General features: G+C 45.7%; 1 protein-coding gene across 1 annotated transcript in view; it reads left to right on the plus strand.

Annotated features, from left to right (window-relative positions):
- Positions 1-13452, plus strand: part of LOC125726907 (NACHT, LRR and PYD domains-containing protein 12-like) — a 137761-nt gene that overhangs the window by 63002 nt on the left and 61307 nt on the right. The window lies entirely within an intron of this gene.

A 13452-nucleotide genomic window follows, 5' to 3' on the forward strand; every position in this document is an offset into this window, starting at 1 on the left:
ACTTGCCACCCCCACCCCATTATAAAACGTCTGTTTACGACACCTTCGGACCTAAGGGGCAGGTGCCCAGGCCCCCTTGCCACCCCCACCCCTCTGTAAAAGGTCTGCTTACCCCCCTGTCGGACAGAAGCGGCAGATGCCCAGGCCCCCTTGCCACCCCCACCCCTCTGTAAAAGGTCTGCTTACGCCCCCGTCGGACAGAAGGGGCAGATGCCCAGGCACTCTTGCCACCCCCACTCCACTGTAAAAGGTCTGCTTACGCCCCTGTCAGATAGAAGGGGCAGGTGCCCAGGCACCCTTGCCACCCCCACTCCACTGTAAAAGGTCTGCTTACCCCCCCCGTCGGACAGAAGGTGCAGCTGCTCAGGCCCCCTTGCCACCCCCACCCCACTGTAAAATGTTTGTTACGCCCCCGTCGGACAGAAGGGGCAGGTGCCCAGGCCCCCTTGCCCCCCCCACCCCACTGTTATAGGTCTGCTTACGTCCCCCATCGGACAACAGGGGCAGGTGCCCAGGCCCCCTTGCCACCCCCACCCCTCTGTAAAAGGTCTGCTTACGTCCCCCATCGGACAACAGGGGCAGGTGCCCAGGCCCCCTTGCCACCCCCACCCCTCTGTAATAGGTCTGCTTACACCCCCGTCGGACAGAAGAGTCCGGTGCCCAGGCCCCCTTGCCACCCCCACCCCACTGTGAAATGTTTGCTTACGCCCCCGTCAGACAGAAGGGGCAGGTGCCCAGGCGTCCTTGCCCACCACCCCGCTGTAAAATTTCTTCTTACGCCCATATCTGAAAAAATGGGCAGGTGCCCCAGCACCCTTTACCCCCCACCCTGTTGTAAAAGGTTTGCTTACATCGTCTTTGAACAGAAGTAGCAGGTGGCCCCCCACCCCACTGTTATAGGTCTGCTTACGCCCCCGTCGGACAGAAGGGGCAGGTGCCCAGGCCCCCTTGCCACCCCCACCCCTATGTAAAAGGTCTGCTTACGTCCCCCATCAGACAGAAGGGGCAGGTTCCCAGGCCCCCTTGCCACCCCCACCCCTCTGTAATAGGTCTGCTTACGCCCCCATCGGACAGAAGGGGCAGGTGCCCAGGCCCCCTTGCCACCCCCAGTCCACTGTAATAGGTCTGCTTACGCCCCCGTCAGACAGAAGGGGCAGGTGCCCAGGCCCCCTTGCCACCCCCACCCCACTCTCATAGCTCTGCTCATGCCCCCATCGGACAGAAGGGTCAGGTGCCCAGGACCCCTTTGCCTCCCCATCCGACAGTGAAATGTTTGCTTACGCCCCCGTCGGACAGAAGGGGCAGGTGCCCAGGACCCCTTGCCACCCCCACCCCACTGCAATAGGTCTGCTTACGCCCCCGTCTAATAGAAGGGGCAGGTGCCCAGGCCCCCTTGCCACCCCCACCCTCTGTAATAGGTCTGCTTACACCCCCGTCGGACAGAAGAGTCCGGTGCCCAGGCCCCCTTGCCACCCCCACCCCTCTGTAATAGGTCTGCTTACACCCCCGTCGGACAGAAGGGTCCGGTGCCCAGGCCCCCTTGCCACCCCCACCCCTCTGTAAAAGGTCTGCTTACGTCCCCCATCGGACAGAAGGGGCAGGTGCCCAGGCCCCCTTGCCACCCCCCACCCCTCTGTAAAAGGTCTGCTTACGTCCCCCATCGGACAGAAGGGGCAGGTGCCCAGGCCCCCTTCCCACCCCCACCCCACTGAAAAAAGGTCTGCTTACACCCCCGTCGGACAGAAGAGTCCGGTGACCAGGCCCCCTTGCCCCCCCCCACCCCTCTGTAATAGGTCTGCTTACACCCCCATCGGACAGAAGGGGCAGGTGCCCAGGCCCCCTTGCCACCCCCACCCCTCTGTAATAGGTCTGCTTACACCCCCGTCGGACAGAAGAGTCCGGTGCCCAGGCCCCCTTGCCACCCCCACCCATCTGTAATAGGTCTGCTTACACCCCCGTCGGACAGAAGAGTCCGGTGCCCAGGCCCCCTTGCCACCCCCACCCCTCTGTAATAGGTCTGCTTACACCCCCGTCGGACAGAAGAGTCCGGTGCCCAGGCCCCCTTGCCACCCCCACCCCACTGTTATAGGTCTGCTTACACCCCCGTCGGACAGAAGGGGCAGGTGCCCAGGCCTCCTTGCCCCCCCACCCCTTTGTAAAAGGTTTGCTTACACCGCCTTCGAACATAAGTAGCAGGTGGCCCCCCACCCCACTGTAAAAGGTTGGCTTACGCCCCTCTCTGAAAAAATACGCAGGTGTTCAGGCACCCTTACCCCCCCCCACGTTTCTGACGCAGATAGATACTGTCCATTGCCCCCTCCCATCCCCGACCAGCAAAAGCCATTAAATCTATCTTCATGCATTATTATTATTAACAGACATGTAAGAATATACACAGCCATCCATTAACAATTCACCATTGAATTTATTATCTATTGCAGATTTACATTCTCTACAGTGACTGCAGTCAGTTATAATGTCTCTCTATCAAGCTGATTTCTTACATCCACTGGACGCGTCAATTCACGGAACAAGCGATCCTTCCGGAAACAATGTGTACTTTTCAGGGAGGCCACTAGGTGGAGACAAAACATACATTACTAAATATATGAGGTTCAGAATTAAATTATAAGGAAGGGGATCTATGCGCGATATTTATAAAATACCATGATGACTCCATTTTAACGGGACACTTCTATTTATTCCAGTTTGTAATTAGCAGTCATTTACGTTCTTTCATAATAAAAAATCAAGAATTTTATGAGCTATAAATCATCCATATATTTTGCAGGAACAGAAATCGCGCCGCTGAAGTTCAGCACTTCCCCGTTCGAGATAAACGTGATGTTGCCGTTTCCTGCCGGCGACCCTTAAAAATCCATGACAGCAGCAGTTAGGTGCAGTGTGTGCAGCGGCCATATTTACGGACAAAATCAAGCTGATCACTAAGACGTTTTTTGTGGTTAATTAATCCATAATTAACAGCATAATGCTACATTATTTGTACCCCTCAGGTAAAGTGTTACCGATGAGAGGACACTTTGAGAGTCAGTAAATAACATTTTCTCCTGCCTTTACTCCATGCCTAAATCAGACCTAGACATTTTTGAGTAGATTACCAGGTACACTTACTGCACACAATATGAAGACAATGTAAGTGAACCGAAATCTCCATGCAATGAATTAGCATCCTGTGAGTATCAAGTGCTGCACCCCATACATTAGCAATGGGCATCAGATCACTGTATTCAACAGGGTGAGGGGTTATTCAGAAAGGACGAGTGTATTATTATAAGACAGATTGATAAATCAACATGTGTAAGCCATTATTACTGTACAGATGAAGCCTTGAATTTTCCCGTTTCCATGATGGGGCCTTGGCTGGTACCTGGCTGGTCCATGGCTGGTACCTGGCTGGTCCCTGGCTGGTCCATGACTGGCCCCTGCTGGGTCCTGGGTGGGACCTTGACTGTAATGAGATCCCCCCACGATGATGTAATGAACAAGCGGGCCGGCATGATCCGCCCCTTACCTCTCTGTGTGTAAAGTACTTGCAATGATTTATCCATCCACCAGGGAGAGCAGTGATTATGAAGGCTGAAGTGACTTACCTGGAATCAGGTATTGTAACTCCACTGCAGAAAATGAAAATCTAAGCAAGTATAATTTCTTGTATTTAGACAAAATTCCAATTTCATTAATAAACTGACTACACTGCAATAAATGGTCTGTGAAATTTAAGAAATTGTTTCTGCTGTGAGGCAAAGATGGCCTAAAACTAGCAAAATGTGGACCCAAGGTGTGTGCAATATAATAATTACTGATTTGAAGCCCATCGAGCTTGTTTGGCACATGATGAAATACTTCATCTGCAAGGAGGCCAAGCCAGGTACAAAGCAGCAGCGTGTCCAAGCAATAGAGTTATTTTGGGAGAGGAGAGTGACCCAAGATGTGTGTAACAGACTAATTACAGGCCTAAACAAAGCAATAAGGTTGATTGTGGAGAATAAAGGTGGACAGAGTGGAAAATGAAAAATAAAAAAACATATGGTTCTGTACTGTGCTTGAGTAAAACAGACACATTCCTTAGTGTGTTCTGTCTGGCTAACAGTCTGAAAGGCTGCTGATGGCTGCATATTCACGGGGTGGGGGTGGGGGGCAGTCACAATGACGTGTGAATGTGTCATTAACTTCTCTGCTTGGCCACAATGAAGAGATATGTTTGCAGGGGTTAAGGTGAGGTTGTTTTCTTAACCTAAGAACACTGAACCAATGGTCAAGCAGGGTGGTGGTAGTATCATGCTGTTTTGCTGACAGTACTGTACATCAATACATTGCACAAAGAGGATGGAATAATGAAGTAGCACTAGATAGATAGATTGGGATTTTTTGTCATAGTATCAGACTCAAAAAGAGGAACATAAAAGAAACATAGCATAATAAGTATTTACTGTAACCCTATGGAGTCTGAGGCCTCTCACCCACTTTAAAAGTAGTCTGACATGCCTTGACATTTTACAGTTTTTCTGAATTGCTAAAATACATTTCCTAAAATCTCCTCTCTTTCTCTTCACTAAGCACAAACAGTAACATTCACGCTAAACTCCCAAAGCCTTTCACTCGTCTTGCAAAATCAAACAATCTTCTCAAAACTATAATCTTTGCTCAAAAGCAAACACTGCTTTCAGACCACGCATCAAGCCAGTCAGTTAAACAAACACTACTGAACAGTCACTACACACCAAAGCAAAAAACTGAAAACACTACCAGTCAAAACTGTTGTTGGCATGTAAATTAGAAACCGCAAGATTTAGTGGGCACGACTCGAAATAAAAAAGCATTTGCCATAATAGCAAGACACTTGGAAAAAATGGGGCACACGCGAAATACCGAACAATGTCGCTTGAAAATAAAAAAAACTTAAGCGGGACTACAGGAAAGTGAAGGATCATAATAACATGTTTAAATACAGCGAAAGAAATACTGCACCGCGCTCTGTGATGTCAGTCAGGGGCGGTCACTGATGATGTCATTTGGCGCCGGTACCAGTTTTTACGCCGGTACCAGTTTTTACGCCAGTGGAAAACCGACACAAAAGAAGTACCATACTTTTGGCACTTTATGGAAGTACTGAAAGTACCGAAAGTACGGTACCTGGTGCGGTGGAAAAGCGCCCAGAGTTATATGGCCCAACTGTTGGGATGTATACCACTGGACCGGTCTCTGATATACCTGTGCACACTGGAATGTTTGCACCTCTCTGCCCTGGTATCTGCACTGTTGCTCATTGCCCAATGATATTCCTGCCACTCTTCCTGGTCTTGGCCAGAGTGAAGCCAGCTTCATCCACATTCACAAATTTAGGAGGTTCAGTGTGGGACTCGAGCTCCATGATCCTCTGAAAGCACAATGTCCATCCCAAAGGGAACACATGAATGCATATGAAATTTCACAGGTCCTGCACAGGCTTACAGTAAACATATAGTGAACCACTCATATAGTGACTTTTTACGTGTCACTGTTCCTTACAAGTGATACCCTATAGATCTGCTTCATGCTCATGTGGTGACGTTTCAGGACCCTGTTTATAGCCGATAAGCTGACTGAATCGATGTTGTGCAATGTTGTGTGGTCTGCAATTACAGCAGCCTGTATGTCCCGTAAACAGACTGTATTGTTCCCCAGCACCATCTGAACAATTGGTGCTTCTTGACCTGCAGTGAACAGCCTGCCGGGCCTGCCAGCTGCAGGTCATCTGACAACTCTATAGAAACATATACTGTATGTAATGTAGAATACTGCAGTAAATATAGATCTGATAATGCAAGAACTGTGATCTTTATTTGAATTACAACAAGTGAATGGTACATACTTATTGTCCCTCTTGCATATTCAAATAATTGACACAACTGGGAAATATTAGGCTGCACCCTTTGACCAGCCTCACGTAAGGAGAGCCCATGATTAATGACATGGTCAATGACGGTGGCTCTAATTTCATGGCTGACCACTGTTCTTGGTCGTCTCTGACGTTGCCCCCCATTTCCTCCTCCACACCTGTGTCCACGTCCTCTCCGGCCTTGTTCCATTGTGTGTTAAAAATTACACCTCATTCTTACTACTTTTATACCCTATTAGCTACTTATGAGTGAATGAGAGTTAGATTTGCAGCAGGTAGTGCAACCAATTGCAAGTTTGGCCCAATTTCGTTAGTGCTTTGGGTTTGGGATTTAGCCGCTGCCGCTGTTTTGAAGTTAACTGCTGAATCAGACACTGCAATGTGATTTTGCTGTTACCCAATGATCACTGTCACTAGTGTTTTGCAAAAATCCTTTAGCAATGAAAAGTGATGTGCAAGCAATGATAACGTGGTTTCTGTTGTGATTTGCTTATGTTTATTTGAAAATGACAACTTGGACTAATGGCATGGTCAATGTAGTTAAGCGTCTGAGAAAAACTAATACAGTATGTAACGTTTGCCGTATTCAGTACTCCAGAAAAGTTACTGTAAAGGACAAAGCCAGAAAGTAATCAAATGAAAGGCATATTACAGTACAATGTTGTGAAACTGCCAAGCCATAGTGACGGAAGAATGTTCATTTTGCCTCGTCACCATGTCTCAGGGCTGGGTCTGGCGATGCTATCCCTTGTTGGGCGATGCAGAAGGAATCCTCTATGTGACCCATTTGTACCTTGATGTTGAAATTCAGCTCCTATTCACCTATGGCACGTATTCTATGTTCTAGTCACTCGTTGGCTTCTTCGAATGTTTATCTGGCGGAGTGATCTACAATACCCTTTTTATAAATAGCCGACTACGCCACCCCAGGGACACTGCCCTGAGGAAAATATGATAACCCAACTCTCGAATAACAGCGCACAGGTTCGATCCACCGAAAAGGGCCAGAGACGTGAATCAGTTATTTTATTATTAATTAATTATTTTATTTATTATTAAGTTATTTTATTACTGTAATACCTTCAGGTATTATGTGTTCCATGTTATTCTATTTAGGTTCTGTGCTTATGAGGGTGTGGTTATGGAATTGCGTGTGACGTGGGACGTGAGGGAGGGGGAGGTGTTTTTTGGTTGCGGAGAGTTCGGGGTTGGGAAGCTGAGTGAGTCTGACCCGGTCACGGGTGTGGTGATTACTTGTTCCGTTTGAGATAGTGTATGTGGACATAACCGCAGCCGCTTACTGTTAATAAATCCACGTTCTGCAGCAATCCCTCGGAGATCTTATTTCTTAAATCTGGTCATTACAATACATTTTTTAACGTCAGTTTTTTAAGTACAAGTTACCTAAATTGTTGAGTATACTTAAAAACATGGATGCAAAAATGGTGCACTGTATTTTTGAGTAAAATCAGCTAATTATTTTTTTCAGTGTGGGGGTCGCCAACCGGGATCCCGAGGTGTTTCATCGTGTAATGGATGCAGCCAGGGGTGGGCGATCTTTTCAAAAAATCACATCACGATCCTTTAAACACAAAATCACAATCCACGATTTGAAGAGATCGATCTTTGCAATGTGGCACACTTAAAAGAATATCCTCAAACTCATTAAGACCCAAGTTACACTTTATTTTAAATATCAAACTTGAATTCAACTGTGAACAGACTACATAGAAAAATAATTTAATTGCTTCGCAACCCTCTGTCGGCATTTGCTGTATATATGCGGAATTGCCATATCAGGAAAATATTTGCGACTTGGATCATATCGCGCATCTAAAGTGCGCAACAAATCCCACGTTGTCTGCAGCTTTGAATGGTAGCATATCCTTAGCTAGGTAGACTGTGACCGCCTCAGTCACTTCTTTCCATCGTTTGCTGCTTTTATCATATTGTTTCGGCTGCTCTAAAGCATCGGTGAGCGACACTGTCTATGCTTCGCGACCCCGCCTGATACAGATGAGTGTGGCTGTGCTGCCCGGACTGAAACGGTCTTGGGAAGCTCCTTCGGGTGTCTCCGTTTAAGGTGATTAAATAGATTTGACTTATTGCTTCTCGACATGCCGACCGTTGTCCGACACATTTTACATATTACTTTGCTTTGTGCAGTATCTGACTACATAGGCAGACCGCTGCCACACTACTGATAGAGCAGGAGCCCAGAGGGGTCAGCCTAGCTGAAAACGAACCAATTTCCCTTAGTGTAATCTTGCTGGGGGCATATGACAGTTCATCAGAATGGATGTCTGCCGGGTCCGTGGTGGTGGGTGTGGCTGTGAGGGGTGTGGTAATGAATTCAAATTATTGAGCTAGGTCAGCTCAAAAATGAACTTCTTGAAAATGGTGCTTCAATGTACCTTATACAATCTGGACTTATAAACAGGCACCGCCAGACATTTTTAGTGGTGGGGTACCCTCGGCAGAGTTATGTAAGTGCCCTGCAAAAATTGAGCTAGATCAGCTGATATCCGAACCAAATGAAACTAGTTGGAACTTGTTCTGTATCAACCCAGGTATCATGAATGAACATTTCCAGACAGTTTCTGTGGTGGGGTCTGCAGGGACGGATTACGGACCGGGCCAGCGGGGCCACTGCCCAGGGGCCCTTGGGGTGCAGGGGGGCCCGTGGGGCCCCTAGCCCAAAACAATTTGCAACGCTTATCAACAATGTATTTTCGTTTGTCTATTTTAGAGGGCCTACATTCTTTGAGCCTCTGCCTACAAGGGCCCCTGACCCTATAGGGGGGGGGGGCGTTTGGCTGCCAAGGGCCCTTGAATTGTGGTGGTTGTGGTGGTGGTGCTGGTGGTGGTGGTGGTAGTGGTGGTGGTGGTGGTCGGGGGGGCCCTCGCGAATGTTTTGCCCAGGGGCCCACACAACCCATAATCTGTCCCTGGGGGTACCCCTGCCAGACACGCTCAAAAAGACCACACCCAAAATTGAGCTAAATCAGCTTGCATCCGAACTGAATGAAATTAGCTGGAATTTGTTCAGTATCAACCCAGGTATCATGAATGAACATTGCCAGACAGTTTCTGTGGTGGGTTACCCCTGCCAGACACACCAAAATTTGAGCTAGATCAGCTGATATAGATATCCGAACTGAATGAAACTAGTTGGAATTGGTTCATTATCAACCCAAGTATCATGAATGAACATTGCCAGACAGTTTCTGTGGTGGGTTACCCCTGCCAGACACACCAAAATTTGAGCTAGATCAGCTGATATAGATATCCGAACTGAATGAAACTAGTTGGAATTGGTTCAGTATCAACCCAAGTATCATGAATGAACATTGCCAGACAGTTTCTGTGGGGGGTTACCCTGCCAGACACACCCAAATTTGAGCTAGATCAGCTGATATAGATATCCGAACTGAATGAAACTAGCTGGAATTGGTTCAGTATCAACCCAGGTATCATGAATGAGCATTGCCAGACAGTTTCTGTGGTGGGTTACCTGTGGCAGATGTGCCGCAAGGGCCCCTTCCAAAACTTCTGGTAGTTCAGAGAACATCTATGGCGAAAGCCTTGTCTGTACAAGTGCAGGCGATCATGAAAAAACAGAAAATCTGAAAGAAAAACTAATATCAAATCAACAAGGCTGTCACTAATCAGGACACTTAGGTGATGTGTACACATTATAGGTGATGTGTACAAATGTACTAGGCTGCTTTGGATTAACTTGACCTGGCTAAACAGGTGATAGGCTTTAGTTACATTTATTATCATGTTGCTATGAGAAATCACTGCAGTACAAAATCTGAACTCATGAACTAATGAAGAGCCTAGGCTAGGAAACAAAACTATTGTGTTGTATGTAAAATTCTGTTTTACTTTATGGAATTTTGATTTTTCTGTGATCTCCATTTCCCATTTGATATAAACTTTCTGGAATTTGGATTTTTGGGTGGTCTTCATTCCCATTTGATACAATGAAATGGATATAGGATATTCTGGTTATCATCTGTTCTAAGAGGTAAGTGTTATGCTTTTTTACTATTTCAAAAAATTCCAAAATCAGTAGCTTTTTTTTAAGTTTATGTCCAGGTTTTCTAAATCAAGGCTCATGTTTGAGCACCTTCTCCTCACTTGTTTGAAGTTTTAGTCATAAAAAAACTCAGGTAATTTTTAAAGATCTTAGGGAAGGTCAAGGGATAGCATCATGATACATGTTTCTACTTGTAGAAATGATACCCTATAGTGTAGAGGTGAAATTGATGAGCCTACTCAAAGTGAAGACTGTGCTTCTTGTCCACTTGCATCTAAATACAACAACAGCAAGCCAGCCCAGGAAGAAGAGGATCAATTTAGCATAGGATGAGTTAAAATGGTTTGAATGTTTGGCTTCCTTCCTGATATGATAGATGACAATGATGGCACAAAATTGCTGCCTATTCTGCAACATTGTCTTCAGAGTAATAAAATGCAACAGGATTGATACTTCCTCTTCAGACAGGTTTCTGCAACATACCAACTCCATTTCAGACTGCTATTTTTGCTAATTAAAGTTATTAACCAGGTCTTCCCTCTGATGCTTGGACAGGTTGGCAATTTAGGCTTCATACAAATTGTATAACTTTTTCTAATGTTCGTCATTAACTTAATTAACAGCAGTACTTTCAAACTATTTCTTCTATTGGTTAGCACCCTGTTGCTCCAGATGCCAGTTTCTATTCATTTATTTATTGCTTTTGATTGTTCATGGGATCAGTCAAGCGTCCTTGGCTGGTATTCTGAAGCAGCAGACTGTTCTCCATTGTCTTAAATAGTCAGCTCAATTACACTTTATACCAACAGAAATATGGTCTCAAACACAAAATGTCTACGTTTGGATATCTAGACTAGTGTCATATTGGAGACACTGGAATTTACTTCGAGCAAGATAATGCTTTTTGAATTAAATAATGAGCATGTCACAATAGTGTGTTCGAATATATACTTCATAGATAGTAGTTTGCCTGAAGTGTTATATCAAACCCCGTGATTTTTAAAAGCAGCCTGGCCATCCAATGCCATTGTCTGTTTTAACAAGCATCCCAGTTATTTTTCAATGTATGCAGTTTAGCCAATATCAGTCTATTTTGTCTGAATACATACATATATTACAAACTTTTTAAAGTTATAGTTGTTTTTTTTCAGTTTCATTTGATTCAGATGTCAGCTGATGTAGCTCAGTTTTGGGTTATTCTGCCAAGCGTACTCATTCATGATACCTAGGTTCCATTTAGTTTCATTTGGTTCGGATGTCAGCTGATCTAGTTCAGTTTTGGGTGTGGTCCTTTTGGGTGTGTCTGGCAGGGTAACCCACCACAGAAACTGTCTGGCAAAGTTCATTCATGATACCTGGGTTGATACAGAACAAGTTCCAACTAGTTTCATTTGGTTCGGATATCAGCTGATCTAGCTCAATTTTTGCAGGGCACTTACATAACTCTGCCGAGGGTACCCCACCACTAAAAATGTCTGGCGGTGCCTGTTTATAAGTCCTGATTGTATAAGGTACATTGAAGCACCATTTTCAAGAAGTACATTTTTGAGCTGACCTAGCTCAATAATTTGAATTCATTACCACACCCCTCACAGCCACACCCACCACCACGGACCCGGCAGACATCCATTCTGATGAACTGTCATATGCCCCCAGCAAGATTACACTAAGGGAAATTGGTTCGCTTTTCAGCTAGGCTGACCCCTCTGGGCTCCTGCTCTATGACGCCGAGTCCTCCTTCGGCACGAGCTCCCCATCTGCCACATGCTCCTCGCGCGCGACGAATTTTTAACTTCACGCAGGAGAGCCGTCATTAAGACACATGATATAATTTGGCTAATCATAAAGGGAAATCATTCAATTGGTTTGTTTCCTTGACATGGATCCATTAGTATACAGTATTAGAATAATGCAAAAAATCACGATCTGTACGATTCGCTTGAAAATTAGACTGTGGACGTCTTTAAAATTGACCACAATCTAAAATCGTAAGATCGCGCACCCCTACCAGCACCGTGCTGTACCAATGCGTGCTCCCCAACCTGCCCTGCCCTGAGCGATATTCCAGACATTTTAAAGTCTAGAGAAGAGGGCCCCGTACAGCCGTGTTTGGAGATATTTTCGACGACCCAGCAAGGTACAAGGAAAAGAGCTTTCAGTAGCTCATGGTACAAAGACAATCCATGGCTGGAATATTCCATAAGCAAGGATGCAGCCAGTTACAAAAGAAAGTGTCTTTGCATCAGAATCAGGGTTTTCTAATTATAAAAAGGCTGTTTAAAGATGCAGGCTTTAAGCTACATGCATAATCAGACATATCAGTGCAGTATGTCATTGGAAGCAGTATGAAGCTGCCATCAATAGTGAGTCATCAGTGTTAGATGTCATGGTGGAAGATGGGGAACAGAAAGTGGCAAACATGTAAAAACAATCGCAAATGTGCTGCTTTTAACTGGCAGACAAAACATAGTAGAGAGAGTTCACTGGGAGCTGCTGACTCTCACAAGGGTAGTTTTTACTGTCTTAGGAGAAAATTCCAAACATCACCCTTCAGTGGAGAAAAAGTTAAACACAAGTGAAAATGTGAAGTGCACAAGTTCTCCAATCCAGAATGGAATACTAGAGAGCTCGGCTGATACGGTCCTCAGGGAAATGAGAGATCAAGGGAGGGGAGCTGTTTAGTCTGATTGCTGATCAAACGAAATATATAAAGAAAGAGGATCAGCTGTGTTTAGTTTTAAGATCCTTCTCCAATGGTGCCGCCCATGAAAGCTTGTTACACTTTCAGTCAGCAGAAAGCTGATATGCAGCAGGCCTAACAAAAATGACAAGTGATACAAACATGGCCTGTAATAAAGGGATACCCTGGTGGGGGTGAAGGTTACGATGGTGCTGCATGAGTGGAAAGCACTCAGGTGTGTCTGCACGGATTAAGGAGCCTGTGCCATTTGAATTCTGTGTGCATTGCAGTGTGCAGTGCTTGAATTTGGTTCTTGTGGATGCAGTGAGATCAGTGTCTGAGGCAGATAAGTCATTTTCTCTTTTAATGAAGATGTTACACTTTGTATCTAGTTCCTTTGTCCATCTGAAGTGGCCTGCAGTTCAGAAAGAAATGCATCCACTACATCAGCCCAGAGGATTTCAAAGGCTTATTGGTACAAGGTGGACATGCATTGACCACACTGTTGACTCACTGACCGTGAGGCACACGCATTTGAGCCAGTTCACACAACACACCTTGTGTTTCTCAGGCTGAGAAGTAAGGAATAACCCCCACCAAAGTGTCCCGTTATAGAGAATTAATAGACGGAGTGGAGTTTTCCGCCGAGTTCATAGCTGTCATAGCTAACACAGAGTTAATAGCCACCTACCAGCCTAACAGAAAATAGCATTTGTTGTTTCTGGGTAAATTCCAATCGCGCTGCAAGCACATTATTACATGGATGGTCACACAGATAACAGACACCCTGCGAGTTGCAGAGCAGGATCCGAGGAACGCGGTAGGCAG

Source organism: Brienomyrus brachyistius, unplaced genomic scaffold (genome assembly GCF_023856365.1).
Source record: "Brienomyrus brachyistius isolate T26 unplaced genomic scaffold, BBRACH_0.4 scaffold79, whole genome shotgun sequence".
Classification (NCBI taxonomy): Eukaryota; Metazoa; Chordata; class Actinopteri; order Osteoglossiformes; family Mormyridae; genus Brienomyrus; species Brienomyrus brachyistius.